Below are 18,179 nucleotides of genomic sequence, written 5' to 3'. Positions count from 1 at the left end.
ATTTTTAATTCATCATGACATTTTCTTTTGTAAATTATTAACCTTTCTTTATTTCAAATTTGTATGTTATTATTTTGTAAATATTTTCTTACTATTATTTTTTCTAATAAACTGAAATGAATTGAAGAAAAAGTTTTATAGAATTATATGTAACGGGTGATTTTTTTGAGGTTAGGATTTTCATGCATTAGTATTTGACAGATCACGTGGGATTTCAGACATGGTGTCAAAGAGAAAGATGCTCAGTATGCTTTGACATTTCATCATGAATAGACTTACTAACGAGCAACGCTTGCAAATCATTGAATTTTATTACCAAAATCAGTGTTCGGTTCGAAATATGTTTCGCGCGCGTGTTTTGTTCAGCGATGAGGCTCATTTCTGGTTGAATGGCTACGTAAATAAGCAAAATTGCCGCATTTGGGGTGAAGAGCAACCAGAAGCCGTTCAAGAACTGCCCATGCATCCCGAAAAATGCACTGTTTGGTGTGGTTTGTACGCTGGTGGAATCATTGGACCGTATTTTTTCAAAGATGCTGTTGGACGCAACGTTACGGTGAATGGCGATCGCTATCGTTCGATGCTAACAAACTTTTTGTTGCCAAAAATGGAAGAACTGAACTTGGTTGACATGTGGTTTCAACAAGATGGCGCTACATGCCACACAGCTCGCGATTCTATGGCCATTTTGAGGGAAAACTTCGGACAACAATTCATCTCAAGAAATGGACCCGTAAGTTGGCCACCAAGATCATGCGATTTAACGCCTTTAGACTATTTTTTGTGGGGCTACGTCAAGTCTAAAGTCTACAGAAATAAGCCAGCAACTATTCCAGCTTTGGAAGACAACATTTCCGAAGAAATTCGGGCTATTCCGGCCGAAATGCTCGAAAAAGTTGCCCAAAATTGGACTTTCCGAATGGACCACCTAAGACGCAGCCGCGGTCAACATTTAAATGAAATTATCTTCAAAAAGTAAATGTCATGAACCAATCTAACGTTTCAAATAAAGAACCGATGAGATTTTGCAAATTTTATGCGTTTTTTTTTTTAAAAAAGTTATCAAGCTTTTAAAAAATCACCCTTTATAAGCTAAATATAATATAGATAATAATTAATAAATTATAAAAAAAAATTAATTATTTAATATTTATTACTTAATAATCTTTATGAATACAAATTATATATGATTTAATATAATTTAACTGTAAGAATTCTTGCTAGTTACTTACTCAATAAAAATTTTTTGGAACAAAAAAACAAATAATTTGATTTTCATGTGATTTTCGGTTCATTTTGGATTTTTAAGAGCCTAGGGGCACACCTTGGCCTTATCCGATTGACACCAAATTCCATAGAGCTCTTTTTTTCATAGAATGGAGCCAAACTGAAGGGTAGCCCACGAAAAATTATTAAAAATTGTAAAAAGTGCTATATAAGAGCCACCCTAATGTACATACCGGCTCACACGTTTAATAGGAATATATATATATGTAAGTATAATTGGTATGAGCTTATGTGTACGTAAATCGAATCAAGTGCTCAATATTGGTGTTGTTTAATCATATTTTCCAAAGACGCATTGAACATTACAATTTGACGCCTTGAAGGGCCCCTAAGTAAACAGACTTAGCCCGTTTTATTGAATTTTTTACTTCCACCTTAAGCGTCATATTTAAATAATCGAGTCGCTATATTTCATATACGAAGCCATTTTCGTGAAAACGCTTTTCACATTTGCACTGTGATTTATATTTGTACAGAGTACTTGAAAACACAGGCACCTACTAAGTGTAGGTTACAGAAATATCGAACAAAAAAGTCTTTACAGTGCGAAAATGAGAGAAGAAGACGAAAACCGGGCCCACACCCCATATACGTGTTGTATTGAATAATACTAAAAGTGTCGTAATTCGCTTAATAAATATGTCAGAATGATACGAAACTGTGTGAGAAGCGGGTACAAAAATTGGACGAAACCGTGCCATCGTTCACTTTTAAGTGAAATTCTATTCCTTAGAAAATGTTCGACCCTTTTTACAAAATTTATGTACCAAATTTTAAAAAGGACAACTACAATTGTATACTCAATATGATTTCTTCACCTTCCTTGCTGGAATATAATCGAACACCAATGAAGTTATTGGAATAAAACTTGTAAAAATCGTGCCTATAAACGACCCGCTCAATTTTAATCAGATTCGGTACATAACGTTATTCTGGCATCTTTATCTTAAAGTATGGAAACGGGTGAAATCGGACTACAACCACGTCTACTTCTCATTAAATATTTTTATAATGCCTTATGATTCTTTCACTTTAAAGTTTATAAATCCAGAGCAAATGACATTATTGTATATCAGCTTTCCCATTTCACAACTAAACATTTTTGAAATCGGACTTAGCTTTTTAAGCCCCAGATACCGAATATGCGAACTCCAGTGTATATTGCTGACTTTTTATCGAAAATATCGGTAAATCTGTGAGATAAAGTTTCGAAATTAAGGAGGATATTTTAATGATAGCAGCTGTGTCATAAATGGGTAAGATCAAGTCAACACTGGCTAGAATACTATTTGGGTCAGTGTGTGAGTAATGTTTTTAAAATTAAATCGAAACATGGTCTAAATTATGCTCTAGTAATCCTAAAAAATAATGCAATTATTTAAGACCTTTACCAAGTACTAATGTAAGTGATATGGTGATTCACATATTTATTTTCCAGACGATTTTTATATAATATTCACTGACGTGAAAATATAGTAACCAAGTGAGTCTATGACTCAATAGTTTTGTGTTGTGTGAATATTCTTTTTCAATCTATATAAATAAAAATGAATCGCCAAAATGTATGTACGCTCATAACTTTCATACGACTAAACCAAATTTGATAATTCTTTTTTTAAAATGTTCGTTGAGGTTCAGAGATGGTTTCTGCGGAGAAAAAAAATTCGAAAAATTGCCATAAAAACCCTAAAAAAAAATTATGCATCGCGCTCAATCAGCAAGCGATCGTCACGATAGTACAGCAAGACTTTTCAAGCAACAGCTTCGATGGACTTTATCTTGAAGCAACATATATATGGTGCAGTCAGTTGTAGGATGTATTCTGTTGAGTGGCAAAAGAGAGGTTTGCCGTACGCACACATTATTCTTTGGATGGTGGTTACACCAGATCAAATTGATGAAATTACGAGTATTTAATTATGCGGAAATTCCTGATGCAAAGAAAGAAGATCCAGTATTATACAAGTGATGAAAACCAATAAGGTTCATGGAACTTGCGGACACCACAATCCCACTTCGATTTGTGTGTAAATGCACGAAACAGTACCCACGTGCTTTTCTTTTGGAAATGATGGATATCCACTGTATCGGCGTCGCTCACCAGACGACAATGGCGTGAGTTAGAGGCGTGAATATCGAAGTTGACAACACATGGATCGTACTATATTCACCATCATTGTCTATCTCACATTCAAAACTCATATCAATGTTGAGTATTGCAGTTTGGTGTAATCGATAAAATACGTTTGTATGTACATCACCAAAGGAAGCAACATGGCGGTTATTAGTCCTGAACGATACGGTCGATACGTGAACTGCACTAAAGCGCTTTGTATTTACTTTTGCAATTCATGAACGTTTTCCGACTGTTGTACATCTAACAGTTAATTTGGAGAATGGCCAATTAGTGTATTTCAACCCAGACAATACAATACAGCTGGTGGAAGCAACGCCAGCAACAAAATTAACATTGACGAGTTTTTGCTCAACTTTCGTCAGTGATGCGTTTGCGAGAACATTGCTCTATTCGGAAATATCTTGATATCGTACATGGAAAGCATCGTCGAAGAAATACTTACGCAGAAAGCAAGGCCAACCAGTAGATGAACATCCAAGTGTGTTATCAACTAATACATTAGGACGAACTTGCACAATCCACCCGAAAAATGACGATTGTTTCTACCTTTGGTTGCTATTGATAAATGTACGCGGTTCAACTTCTTTGGAGTCATTGCGTACTGTGAATGATACGGTGTGTGCAACTTTTTGAGAAGTAATTGCTGGAAAATGATAATCACTGGAATGAAAATGACGTTCGCATACTTTCCACGATAATCATTTTGACATATCAGCTTCAAATCCGCGTCTATTATTGGATACGAACAAAAATGACATTGTCGAAGACATTTTACATCGTCTTCACTAAAAATTGGAAAGGGATCAATTTCGGTTGATACTTCCGATGGTTTGATATCAATTCCATCTGCCGTTTATCGATTCACGAAAGATGAACTCATCACGAATGTGTATCCGAATATTGGCCAAATTATCGTAACTGCGATTCCTTAAGTGTACGCGCAATGTTAGCTGCCAAAAATACCGATGTTGTTGACTTAAACTGGAAAATTCAAAAGACGACGCCGTGAATTATCCAGTGGTTTTTCTAAACTCTTTGGAGAGGATTAGTATGCCACCGCATTATTTGTGTCTCAAAGTTGGGTCTGTCGTTATTATGTTTCGCAATCTTCATGCGCCGAAACTGTGTAATGGAACCCGACTGATTGTGATTCACCTATCGAATACAAGGGGCAGAATGCTTGATTCTACGAGTTGCTTTGAGTTCTATTGATTTGCCATTTTAGCTCAAACGGATTCAGTTTCCAGTAAAAATGGCATAAATTTGGAACTGCTATGTTTTTGCACGGCCAAAAATACGTGGCGTGCTCACGAGTTGGAAAACTATCTTCTCTGTACATTTACGCACCGGAACAGAAACCAAAAGATGTTTTTTATCAAGCTGCATTACATTGAGAAAAAAAGAAATGATAAATTTAACTTTCTCTTCTTTTCGAGACACATATGTATGTAATTTCACGCAGGACAACGGCTGCGGGGTCAGCTAGTTTCAGATAAATTTAAATCTGCATTTCTGTGTCATGCAAAACTGAAGTGCGAGCAACAAAAACCTAAACTCAGCGAATAAAGAAAGAAAAACATTTATTTGCAGTACAGAAATCGATTAAACGAAGCGAAAAGGCAATTACTATTCAATTATTTTACTTATGTTCATTAAAATAATTAATTTTCAAATCTACTCTAATATTGTGCATTCATGCATCACCAGAAATTTAATTTTGTATTTGCATAGCCCATTGAATTTATTAATGAATATTTTAATAATGTTTTTGCTGGATTAGTTTGTTTGTTCTTCCAACATTTCTTCGGTTAACTACTGAAAACATGAATTTTTTGTTTTCATAGTTGTAGTTTTAACTAATTGTCTAATTAATTTATATTTAAAATATGTTTATCTCACAAAAAAGCAGTAAATTAAGGTTTTTTATTTCAATGTTAAATGTCACTTCACAAACAAAGAAAAATTGCAACTACTGACCTGATTCTGTATAAATCTTCTATTTGAAAAATGATGCAAATAATAACAAATTCATAAGGTTTATAGTTATATGCATCTAAAATACCAATATGAACTATAAAATCATTCGTCAAATGGAAATAATTGTATTACTTCATTACTTATGGTAAAAATTATTCTATGAAGAGCAAATTAAAATCATTTTAAATCGATTTTACTTTTGTTGCATTCAATGGAAATGGTTACGATATCAGTCAACGCATTTGGACGATTACCTAATTGCAATTAGCATATTTAATGACATAACTGTTTACTATGACATCTTTCTCATGATAAGCACTTAAACTGAACTACTACATACATTCAGATTAATCGTTGCAAGTACAAACATAGAATTACAAAGTACATATGATGAACTATAAACTATTAAAGAGATAAATTGTTTTAAAGTAAACTAAAAACGACAATAGAATTATTACTATGTAGATTATTTAGGCTTTGTATATACCTCTATATATATATATATACAAAATATATTCTAAAAAGGCACTTAAGGATTAAGAATACTTAACACCTTCTCTCCAAGCCAACAATTCAATCTTTAAATAAGTTGTTTAGATCGGACCTCTATAGCATATAACTGCCATAAAAACTGACCAATCAAAATTAAGTCTTTGTATGGAAAACATTTCATTTGAGGAGCTATTTGTACAAAATTTGGTATTGAGTTTTGTACATGTCAAGGCTACTCAGAGTAAATCCGAATAAATTGTTCCTATCGGATTACTATAGCATACAGCTGCTATACAAACTAACCAATCAAAGTAAAGTTCTTTAATGGGACCTTTTCGATTTAGAAAGGGTATAATAGCTTTCGTGAAATCAAATTTAACTTTTTTTATACTATATCAACATTTTGTAGGGGATTATAACAGTTTTGTTCATCAGTGCGAGCTGTAACTGTAACTAATATTATATTTTCGTCCCTTCTTACGACAGTGAGAAAAAAAATTTAATTCGGTTGATACCCCCACCCATTCCCCATATAACGGGTTTCTTAATAACTACTAAAACTCCGATAAAACAATAATGAAATGGGAAGTTATAAAGGCCTTTATAGGAGGTGATACCAATATTGGGAGATCGGCGTGACACCCCCACATTAAGCGTAGCGGTTGCCAATTTCAAAGAAATTCGGTATATAACGATACTAAAGCACTTCTAAGTTACGTCGTGAAAATGAACGCAATCTGACTATAATCACGCCTACTTCTCATAAAGCGCAATTTCAAATTCCATATGATCTTTTCATAGTCCAGTACACAAATCTAGAACCAATGAATAAACTTTGCCCAAAAAGTACCTTTGGTCTACAAATTGTTAAAATCGAACCATAACTGTTGAAGCCCCCAGTTTCCGAATGTGGGGAAGCCAATGACTGCTGCTAAATTTTACCATTAATAACTGTGAATTTGTGACATATTATATATTACTGAAATTCAGCAAAAGTCAATAACTAAATAAGCAGGAGATATTCAATTTTACCTCCGACATGGTATGGAAGAGCTTTATGGGAGACGGTGAAAATTGTACGTTGGGCGTGGCATCGCTCCAATTTTCGTGAAATCCTATATCTCGGGAGCCGAAAATCATATTCCCACTGTAGTAACTCTGCCTCCTTATACCTAATATAAAGATTTTCGAACTCCCTGGTGACTTTATATTGCATATATCGGCCAATATTTAAAGTATCTCAAAGAAAATTACAGAATGTGTGTACAGTAACATATTTGTGCCTAAAATAGATACAATTGAGCGAAAGTTTGATATGTGAGGTATATTACTGAAACCCAGGGAAGATTTTTCTAATATATGGCATGGTAATAGTACATTTGTGGTATTGGCAAGAATAAGTAAAATCGGCTCGTTACTATCCCTACTCCCATATACTACGTATAATGATTTTTTTTCTAACAAACCTAATGCTGAACATGTCGGTCAGTGTATAAGTTATAACGGGTGATTTTTTTGAGGTTAGGATTTTCATGCATTAGTATTTGACAGATCACGTGGGATTTCAGACATGGTGTCAAAGAGAAAGATGCTCAGTATGCTTTGACATTTCATCATGAATAGACTTACTAACGAGCAACGCTTGCAAATCATTGAATTTTATTACCAAAATCAGTGTTCGGTTCGAAATGTGTTTCGCGACAAATTTTGTTCAGCGATGATGCTCATTTCTGGTTGAATGGCTACGTAAATAAGCAAAATTGCCGCATTTGGGGTGAAGAGCAACCAGAAGCCGTTCAAGAACTGCCCATGCATCCCGAAAAATGCACTGTTTGGTGTGGTTTGTACGCTGGTGGAATCATTGGACCGTATTTTTTCAAAGATGCTGTTGGACGCAACGTTACGGTGAATGGCGATCGCTATCGTTCGATGCTAACAAACTTTTTGTTGCCAAAAATGGAAGAACTGAACTTGGTTGACATGTGGTTTCAACAAGATGGCGCTACATGCCACACAGCTCGCGATTCTATGGCCATTTTGAGGGAAAACTTCGGACAACAATTCATCTCAAGAAATGGACCCGTAAGTTGGCCACCAAGATCATGCGATTTAACGCCTTTAGACTATTTTTTGTGGGGCTACGTCAAGTCTAAAGTCTACAGAAATAAGCCAGCAACTATTCCAGCTTTGGAAGACAACATTTCCGAAGAAATTCGGGCTATTCCGGCCGAAATGCTCGAAAAAGTTGCCCAAAATTGGACTTTCCGAATGGACCACCTAAGACGCAGCCGCGGTCAACATTTAAATGAAATTATCTTCAAAAAGTAAATGTCATGAACCAATCTAACGTTTCAAATAAAGAACCGATGAGATTTTGCAAATTTTATGCGTTTTTTTTTAAAAAAAAGTTATCAAGCTCTTAAAAAATCACCCTTTATAAAGTATACGTATGTAACGGGTGATTTTTTTGAGGTTAGGATTTTCATGCATTAGTATTTGACAGATCACGTGGGATTTCAGACATGGTGTCAAAGAGAAAGATGCTCAGTATGCTTTGACATTTCATCATGAATAGACTTACTAACGAGCAACGCTTGCAAATCATTGAATTTTATTACCAAAATCAGTGTTCGGTTCGAAATATGTTTCGCGCGCGTGTTTTGTTCAGCGATGAGGCTCATTTCTGGTTGAATGGCTACGTAAATAAGCAAAATTGCCGCATTTGGGGTGAAGAGCAACCAGAAGCCGTTCAAGAACTGCCCATGCATCCCGAAAAATGCACTGTTTGGTGTGGTTTGTACGCTGGTGGAATCATTGGACCGTATTTTTTCAAAGATGCTGTTGGACGCAACGTTACGGTGAATGGCGATCGCTATCGTTCGATGCTAACAAACTTTTTGTTGCCAAAAATGGAAGAACTGAACTTGGTTGACATGTGGTTTCAACAAGATGGCGCTACATGCCACACAGCTCGCGATTCTATGGCCATTTTGAAGGAAAACTTCGGACAACAATTCATCTCAAGAAATGGACCCGTAAGTTGGCCACCAAGATCATGCGATTTAACGCCTTTAGACTATTTTTTGTGGGGCTACGTCAAGTCTAAAGTCTACAGAAATAAGCCAGCAACTATTCCAGCTTTGGAAGACAACATTTCCGAAGAAATTCGGGCTATTCCGGCCGAAATGCTCGAAAAAGTTGCCCAAAATTGGACTTCCGAATGGACCACCTAAGACGCAGCCGCGGTCAACATTTAAATGAAATTATCTTCAAAAAGTAAATGTCATGAACCAATCTAACGTTTCAAATAAAGAACCGATGAGATTTTGCAAATTTTATGCGTTTTTTTTTTAAAAAAAGTTATCAAGCTCTTAAAAAATCACCCTTTATAAAATTGCTTGATTATAAGATTTGAGCATTTCCAATTTGTTTGATGGACTTTAATTTTAAAAGTTTAATTAAGGGAATTATTTATCTGCTTCATTTTATTTCGGTTTAGGTTTCTGACCTCTGATGCCTCTAAAAATGCTCTGTCCACACCAGCAGCAAGCACATAATAAGCTGTAACTTTAGTCAAAAAATCATGGTAGAACTGTCACCTCTTCCTGCGTTGATAATTTCGTCAGAAGTGCAATTAATTATGAAGACTGCGTCACAGAAACTTCAACTAGCTGGTAAAGCTTTGAGCTTGACATTGGTTTAGTCGTAAGTATATCCTACAATAAACGGTTAATTGAACATGAACACATTCTCTGAATGGATATCTACAAGCAATCTACTCAGCAATAAACATGTCTACAACATGAACAAGCACATAGCATACTCATTGAAAGATACGAGCTACCACTTATCTATTTCTCTGATCAGTTATTAATTATGCTCTTCTGTTGCATGCTTCATCGTTGGACTTGTTGGTCGTTTGACACAGTAAGAAGTTATTAAGATGTGTAACATCGTTAAATTGACATAAGTACCAATCTATATAACTCTCTAGCTAAATTTTTTAAAATGCAGTAGAGCTTCATTAAATTTGAGTTTTAAATGACGACTGAACTCAACATTCACTTGGTCCACCCTTGTTGCAAAGTGTTCCAAATCATTTATCTCCATCAAGTGGTCTACTCAGTAATATGTTGTATCAGTTAAGAATGTTTTTCACATCACAATATTTATACAGACTTTGTACTTTGCAGCGCAGGCAACATATTTATCCAGACTGGCAGTACTATTTTTTTCCTTCTACCTAGCTTCTCTAGTATACGAGTAGTAAACTATGAAGCATGATTATGGGTATCACTAAAATTTCATTGTCATTGAGTCGCGTTCAAGTGAACTTCAAAAGCTTTTCAATTGATGATATTTAATTGAATTTATTTAATTATAGGAAATAATATACTTATGTGTAGGCGATTTTATTTTTTAATAATATAAGCTTTTAAGCTTACTATACTTTTACTTAATGTTAAGTTCTTTACACCGCAACACTTTTTAATAAAAAAGCTTTAGTCCTTTCAAGATACAGGAGTACAAAAGGTTCGGTTATACCCTAACCATTCCTTTAACCATTGCTTACTTATCTATTTCGGCTTATTTGAACAGTTCAAGTAAAACAGTTATGAATACAATTCATAAATTTTAACAGAGTTGCAACAATTTTACGTATAATTAAGAGGTCCTTAAATGACCGAGCTGCCGTTGACGTGGTATCCAAATGCAAACATTAACTGCCATGACACCACATAGGCGACCTTGTTTTTGCACCGTCTGTGTCTGCCAGATTGCCTGGTTTATGGCGCGCCTAGCCAATAATAATATTAATATTTATGTGTTTGTATGTACGTCTTTTATAGGACCGTTTATTCATATTCTCATCGTTTACAACCGTGATTAATTTGTTTACCTTAATCTGATATAATAAAATGTTGTTATTGTTCATTCACTCATAAACGCAATTGTATGAATCATTAAAAAAATGCCAATGACAAGTCAAATGATATTGTCATATCATAAAAGCATTCATAATTTTAAAAGGATGCCTTTCAATTTGTTATTTTAAGCTCTTTGTTTCCCGTTTTTAAAATGATACGCTCATGACATGGGCATAAACCGATATTTCTATTTTATGACACCTCTTTTTATATTGTACACATGTAAGAAATACTAAATTTGGGTGGAACCGGTAATTTATTCTCCCGATTTTCAAAGGTCAAAGCTAGATTGCAACGGTGAGGCCTCAATTTGTCTCATAACTACATATATCCGGAATCATTATGTGTTTTAGATGCAACCATTCTCTGCATTAATATATCCATTATACGTTCGTTTAATTTTGATATCTATTAGTATTGATCTGATTTAACTAATATTAAGCATTACGATGTACTATTATCAGAAAAATATATTCTTAAGACTTTTCCGCATTTAAGGGGTTATGTCCTCTTCGAAAAAATGTCTTTTTTGTTCATTTTTTCTGGAGAGGCTTTTTATTGAATATATACATAAAATATATGATTAATAAAAATATTGGGTTCCGTTGTTCCTGTAAAAGATCTCTTTTAAGTCCTCCACAAAAAGGTGTTTGGCAGTGAGGAAGATATCTCTGATTCAAACTATCTGAAATAAAAAACCAAAAGGATTACTTTTAGAATAGATGAATACAGATCGAAGAAATGTCAAAATTTTGATTCTAAACAAAATAGCGGATTCCCAACAAAAAAATTCTTTTTTGCACGAAAATTTACAATTTAAAGTGAATCGAAAATCAGAAACTTTGTTCCTTCGATCATTACCTGACGAAAGTGTCTAAAAAGTTCCTGTGAAAATTTCAAGTCAATCGGTCAAGCCGTTTCAGAGAAATATTTCTCACCGACTTTGAAAACATCGTTTCGAGAAAAAACGCCTTTAAAGCGCAGCTGCTACTCCGGGTTACGGTTCCGCCTACTTTCAAACGCTCGGAGGTGTCTTTACAAATACGCTCATTACTCCGAAACTATTTCTGGAATATATATACATTTAAAATATGCAAAAAAAAAATTCGATTTTTTCAAAATTACAAGTGGATATAACCCCTGAAGTATATTTATTGAAAAGTATTCTTAATTCACACACAAAAACAACCTGATAAAATGGATTATTTTGTATATTACGTTTTGCTGCACTGCAGATTTAACTAAAGCATTGCATTGGGATATTACTTGCCACAAGTAACATAGTTTGCGCATTGTTCATTTTAATGCTGTTGAACTTCCAGTTGCTTGAACTGCATTTTTGTGGTAAGAATTATGTGGTCGAATGCGTGCAAATTCCGCTTCACTTCTCTTCAATATAACAGTAGCACAATGACTTTGTAAGAATGTTTAAAATATTTCTGGATTTAACTACAATTTGTAAAAGTAAGGAAGGGCTAAGTTTAGGTGGAACCGAACATTTTGTATTTTCGTAATTTGTAAGGATCAAAGCCGGGGAAATACTTTCAGGCGCCAACAAAACTTTATAACTAATATTAAACAAGAAAAAACGTTAACTTCGGTTGCACCAAAGCTGTTATACTCTTCACAGCTACAAAATATTCCACATATGACTTCGACAAGTTTTGAATGGCACTGAAATTCAACTGCCTAGTTTAAGCTGTAAGGAGACATAGGTAAGCAAAGCTACACACAGCATGTCTCAGATTATACAATTCGCTGCGTTTTACAATAACTTTGCAAATATTCTTGTATTATTGATGTATAACGATGTAATGTAGTCACATTTTTCTTTCAAAGAAGCCCTTAAATGATTCGGCCATTGTTTGAAAGCAGCATCCACAGTTTGCTAAAATTGGGTCTGTGATTTTGTGTGGTGGATTAAAATCTTGCTGAAGATTCAATGCTCTCCATCGAAGACAGTATTGCTTAACTAATGTACTACGCCTTTTAAAACTTCCTCCAGGTACCCTTTGGATCAGTTTTAACAGAGTTTTCAAAGAAGTGAAGACGTGTAGCACCTTTACAGGAGACTCACGTAAACCATTCCAGTAGATGAACGTTGAAGCCTTTTATAATATTTTTGGATGATTGGAAGTTTTCCGTTCTTGATTTGCTTTGCAAAAGTCGAAAAACCAACCTTCGTATTTTTGAGAAAGGTTATTTAACTCAGCGAATCAATGACGTATTCCTGAAAGAGGCGTTACTCCTGGGATTATGCTTTTGATGAATGGGAAGGGAGACCATTTGAGTATTTCGCAGTTTTGTGAAAGAGAATACTGCCTAGGTAATTTGAAAATTTTGCAATCTCATAACATAAATATATCTAAATCGCATCGCTTATTTGAAAATCAAAAGCAAATTGTGGGAAAATTGTAAAGTTCACCAGCCTAATTTGTAAAGTACATAGTTTATTAGTTAAACAAATGTTTGTATATTGCGAAACTGTGCTAAAGCCAAAGTTCTAATCGAATTGCTTAGCTTTGATATTTCATGAGTGTACATTTGTTTAGATTTATGCAAGTGGAATGAATTTGCTTACATATAACTACAACTAACATACACTTGTTCTCAGAAATTTAAATCCATATCAGAGCTAATGTAATTTAACCGAGTTAAACTTTCGAAAAAAAATATAGGAATTACTGAACAGTGTAGGAGTTTATATCAGCAAAAGTCTGCTGTATAAATAGTTATTTATATTCAATATTTATTATCTTGCAACATATTCCTACAGAGTATAATAGTGTTGTTCACTTATGGAGTTAGATATAAGGTCTATATAGTATATACATATGTATATTATAATACTAGCAGACCCCCTCACGAGTTGCTGCGGCAATAGTCTTTGTTATATTACATAGTATGGTAGTAAACTCTTCACGAGGAACAGTGGGAGGACATCGGCCTATTATGACCAATTTTCTGTTTTCCATATAAATTACATTGAAAAAAAATCATTTTTTTTGTGGTGGTTATTGTGCGGAGGTTTTAGATGTGCCTTCATAGCTGCCAGTAGGGATAGTAAACTCGATTCCGATTCTACTCGAAAATCGAGTTTTCTCGTAAAATAATCACCTGGGGGTAACATTTGTTAAAAAAGGGCGTCGCTTCTATAAGTTTTAATGTACATATGTATCTCTCAAACCGTTCAAACCAAAACAACCAAATTCGAACAAGATAAATCCTATATGATCGCCGACAATGTGACTCCAGAAAAACTTTACCACCGAGATGGTATTAGACAGCTTTCTAAGCGCCGTGGTCAAAATTGGACAATGGGTACCCGCTCCTTTTAGTTGAAATCACATATATCGGGACCTTCGCGACCGAACTGAAAATGGACGAAATCCGTCTCCAACGTCGCCTAATTACCATATAATACAATCTCAAATTCCTTTTGATTTTTCCGTCATATCAATTAAGAAGCAATTAATATAACGAGATAAAACTTTGCATAGTGCTCTCAAGTATTACATCTTATGACCAAAAATTTTCCGAATTTAACCTATTCGAGGTTCGATCCTATAGGACCCCAGTGCATACTTTGACAGAAAATATCGGTCAATGTGTAAGATATATAATTGAAATTCAGAGAAAATTCTTTCCTGATATGGGTTGAATCGGATCAATAATTTATTTAAAACCCACATGCCTAATATAAGGATTTTCGAACTGATGGTTGACTTTATACCGTGTACTCGTATATCGTATATCGTATGTATAAACTTACTTAGATTCCCATTCTCCGATTGATGTATTGCACCTTAAGGTACATATTTCTCTTAGCACTGCCGTTCTTGTTGATATATTATATAACGTTATAAGGAATATATATATAATTTGTATATTTTTATTCTCGACACCTCGACATAAATCCGTTAGCCATTTCTGCATAGAAGTAATACCCGACAAGCTATTAAACTAAACTAATATCAATTATCGCAGATCATTTTAAATCCCTCTTTAAATTTAACAAAACATGCTTCCAAACTCATACACAAATATTTAAATCTTTCACGTGAAGTTTTGAATTATATTTCTGCCAGAGATTACTCAAATTTCTGTGAAGCTGTTATACTATAAGTATATAATGCTGTTGGATAATATTATTAAACATCTTCTTGGCATTCAGAATAGTTTTACACAAACTTTCTTTCCGTAGACATACCTGTAGATATATACAATATGTAAATTTATGAGTACACATACGAAAGCAAAGTAGATAAATGTCCGACAAAATCTTTGCTTTCGGTTTAGTACATCAAGGTCTCATATCTTTTGATGGCTTGTACTTCATCGCCTTGTGATGTTAGCGATGAAGATATTATATTCGTATGTGTGTATAAACAAGAGTATTTTGCCTCCAAGCCATACATTGTTAACATAAACACTATCTAAAAGTTGACTTGGGTAGACAACATAGAAACAATTTTGGTACATTGTTCCTATACTTGTATTTGTATATATATTAATACCATAAATTCCAGTATGGTAGATAGGATAAATAAAGTAGGTTGAGGTATATTAAATGTGACAAAATGGTGTGGCTTTTTGAATCAATAATGACAGCTACCATAAATTAAATTAAATGTTGCCGTTTTCAATTCAATATATAATACATATATGCTTTTCGTACAGAAATACATATTTGAATTAAAATGCTATTTTTAGTGTTTTGTTCGGAAATATATGTATAAATTGAGAAGTTGATCGATAATATAGACACTAATAAAATGGTTAGTACTACAACATTTAGTACTACAACACTTTTAAACATAATTTTCTTAAATTGAGATTAAATAGCGTCAGACACTGCTTTGAATCACATAGTTTCGGGGTTACCTCTATTTGCACGATATTCACATCGAAGACAGCTTACTCATGCTCCATATTTTCTATAGGATATGTTTTACGCCATATTTTGATATCCCAATTATCTCGACTATGTCGCGTATTAACAAGATATTGTGGACTTTTGTAATGTTGCCCTGCGTGGTAGTCGTTTTCGTTGGCTCTTGGTACGGCTCATTCCAACGCGATGTGTGATTGGACTCGGTAAACCAGTATTTAATAGTCGCCATCGAAGAAATTTTGACAGTGGTTATCTACGAAGTATGTTTTATCTTCCATACTATAGTAAATTATTGTTGCAGAAGTATAAGTAAATATTTTTGGATCAGCCTCATTTCGTGCAATTATTGTCCTTTTCTTATTAAGAAATATCATTTTTTTTCTTAATTAACATTAACAATTTAATACATTACTCTTGAAAAAACATACTTTATAAACAACCGTCATTGTTATTATGAACGTTTGAAGAGAGAAAGATGAATTAACATTCCTAAAATTTTTAAATTAAAACTAAAATATATTCAATCTTTTTATTTGAATGTTAACTACTATACTGTTGCGAGAGTATGAAAGTATTTTCAAATCACTTATAATTAGTTTGCACCAATGTTGAAAGACTATGCCGTTTTGAAAATAATACGAGTATAACCACACACGTACATATTTTTGCTGGATACGTGTTAATATTTGCATGCAAAGACAACTAAAAAAGCACCAAATATTGTGTAAAGCTTTCAGACTCTAGTATCAAGTTAGACTATTTCCGCAGTCTTCTGTATTGACATTCGGATAATGTACGGAATTATAGTGAGGAACAGGGAAAGCATTTTCACCAGGATCTAAAAATGCTGGAAGAATGGTATTAAAATTCGTGAGGTCGGCGCCTGATGGTAGATTACTTCTGGTTTCTAGCAGAGGAAACATGAAGACATGTTTTCGTAAATTTTCTCTCTCTTTACTTCGTTGAATCCTTATTCTTCAAAACAAAAGTGGCATTATAAATATATGTGTTCTTTGGTTTCATGTTTTCAGATTTTTATTATTTAAAATGGAAATAACGATTTAAAAGTAAACGAGAAATCCAACAAAATCATTGATAGTTTTACGAATACATATACATACATATCTATGTATACAAAATAGCTCAGTCACGTGACGCATTGTATAGAGCAATGCAAAATGTAAACGGCAACGATAAGCTTTCGGTAGTCTGATGATTTCGCATGGACCGTGCCGGTCATTCATCGATCTACTTTCGCCGATGAGATAAATGCACGTTCAAAGCATTCGTATGGCAAAATGTTGATTGACCATTAATATGTGGGAAGAATCGCAAATTGTTTCACCACTACAAATATCCCCAACAATTGCTAGAGATTGGATATGGTAGAATAGAACAATACGCAATGCATTAAACTAGCAAACAAAATATATGTAACAAGTAAAGAAGGGCTAATTTCGGGTGAAACCGAACATTTTATACTCTTGCAACTTGCAAGAATCAAAGCCAGGGGAATACTTTAAGGTGTAAAACCAATCACATAAAGTTAAGTCTGCTGGATGTTCGACAATTCTGATATTAGTTTATAGGCACAAAGATGCAATGTTATGAGTGAAACACGCTCTCTTACTTTCGTTGGGATAACTCACACATTTGCCGATATATGGGGCCACGCCAACTTTTTCAAAATATTTTTCTCACAGCTGCCCCTTGCCAATGCAATTCTCTATACCAAATTACACCTTTATATTTTAATTAATGGGATAATGGCTATTTGTGAGCGTGGCAGTGGTTCGATTAAGCCCACCTAAAAAGTCGACATTTTTTTGTACTAAGTAAGCAACCCACATATCAAGTGTCATCGAGATGTCTCAAATTGCACTCAAGTTACAGCTTGTATGAACGGACGGACAAACAGACAGTTAACTGGATTTCAACTTTTCTCGTTATTCGATCATTTATATGTATATATATAACCCTATATCTATCTCGCTTATTTATCGGTGATACGTACAACCGTTAGATGAACAAAACTATAAGACTCTCTAGCAACTGGTTGCTAGAGATTGTATAAAAATCACAACTGGATCAGTAGTCCGGCAATACTGCAGCAAAATGTAGATGTTAATGAAATTAATTTCCAGATACTAACTATAATTGGCAACCTGATGACCTTTAATTCAATACTCAGTTGGTGAAAATGATAATGTGCATTGTACTAATGAGCCGTTTAAGCCATTTTTAGCACCAGGACACTCTGTTACCAGGAAAGCTCGTTAAGTGTTTGTACAAGCTATTTTTTAATAACTTAATTGATCTTTGATATGTAGATATCATAAAATGCTGGAACTATGTAGATGAAATTAAAAGTTTTATTATTTGGAAAGTTAGCGGGGTTTTATTCTGATTTAGCTAGTTTTCCCACTTAGCGATAACTATGGCAATATTATAATGTATCGTGTTT

This window comes from Bactrocera dorsalis, chromosome 2, assembly GCF_023373825.1.
Source record: "Bactrocera dorsalis isolate Fly_Bdor chromosome 2, ASM2337382v1, whole genome shotgun sequence".
Taxonomy (NCBI): Eukaryota; Metazoa; Arthropoda; class Insecta; order Diptera; family Tephritidae; genus Bactrocera; species Bactrocera dorsalis.
Note: the sequence above shows the minus strand (reverse complement) of the source record.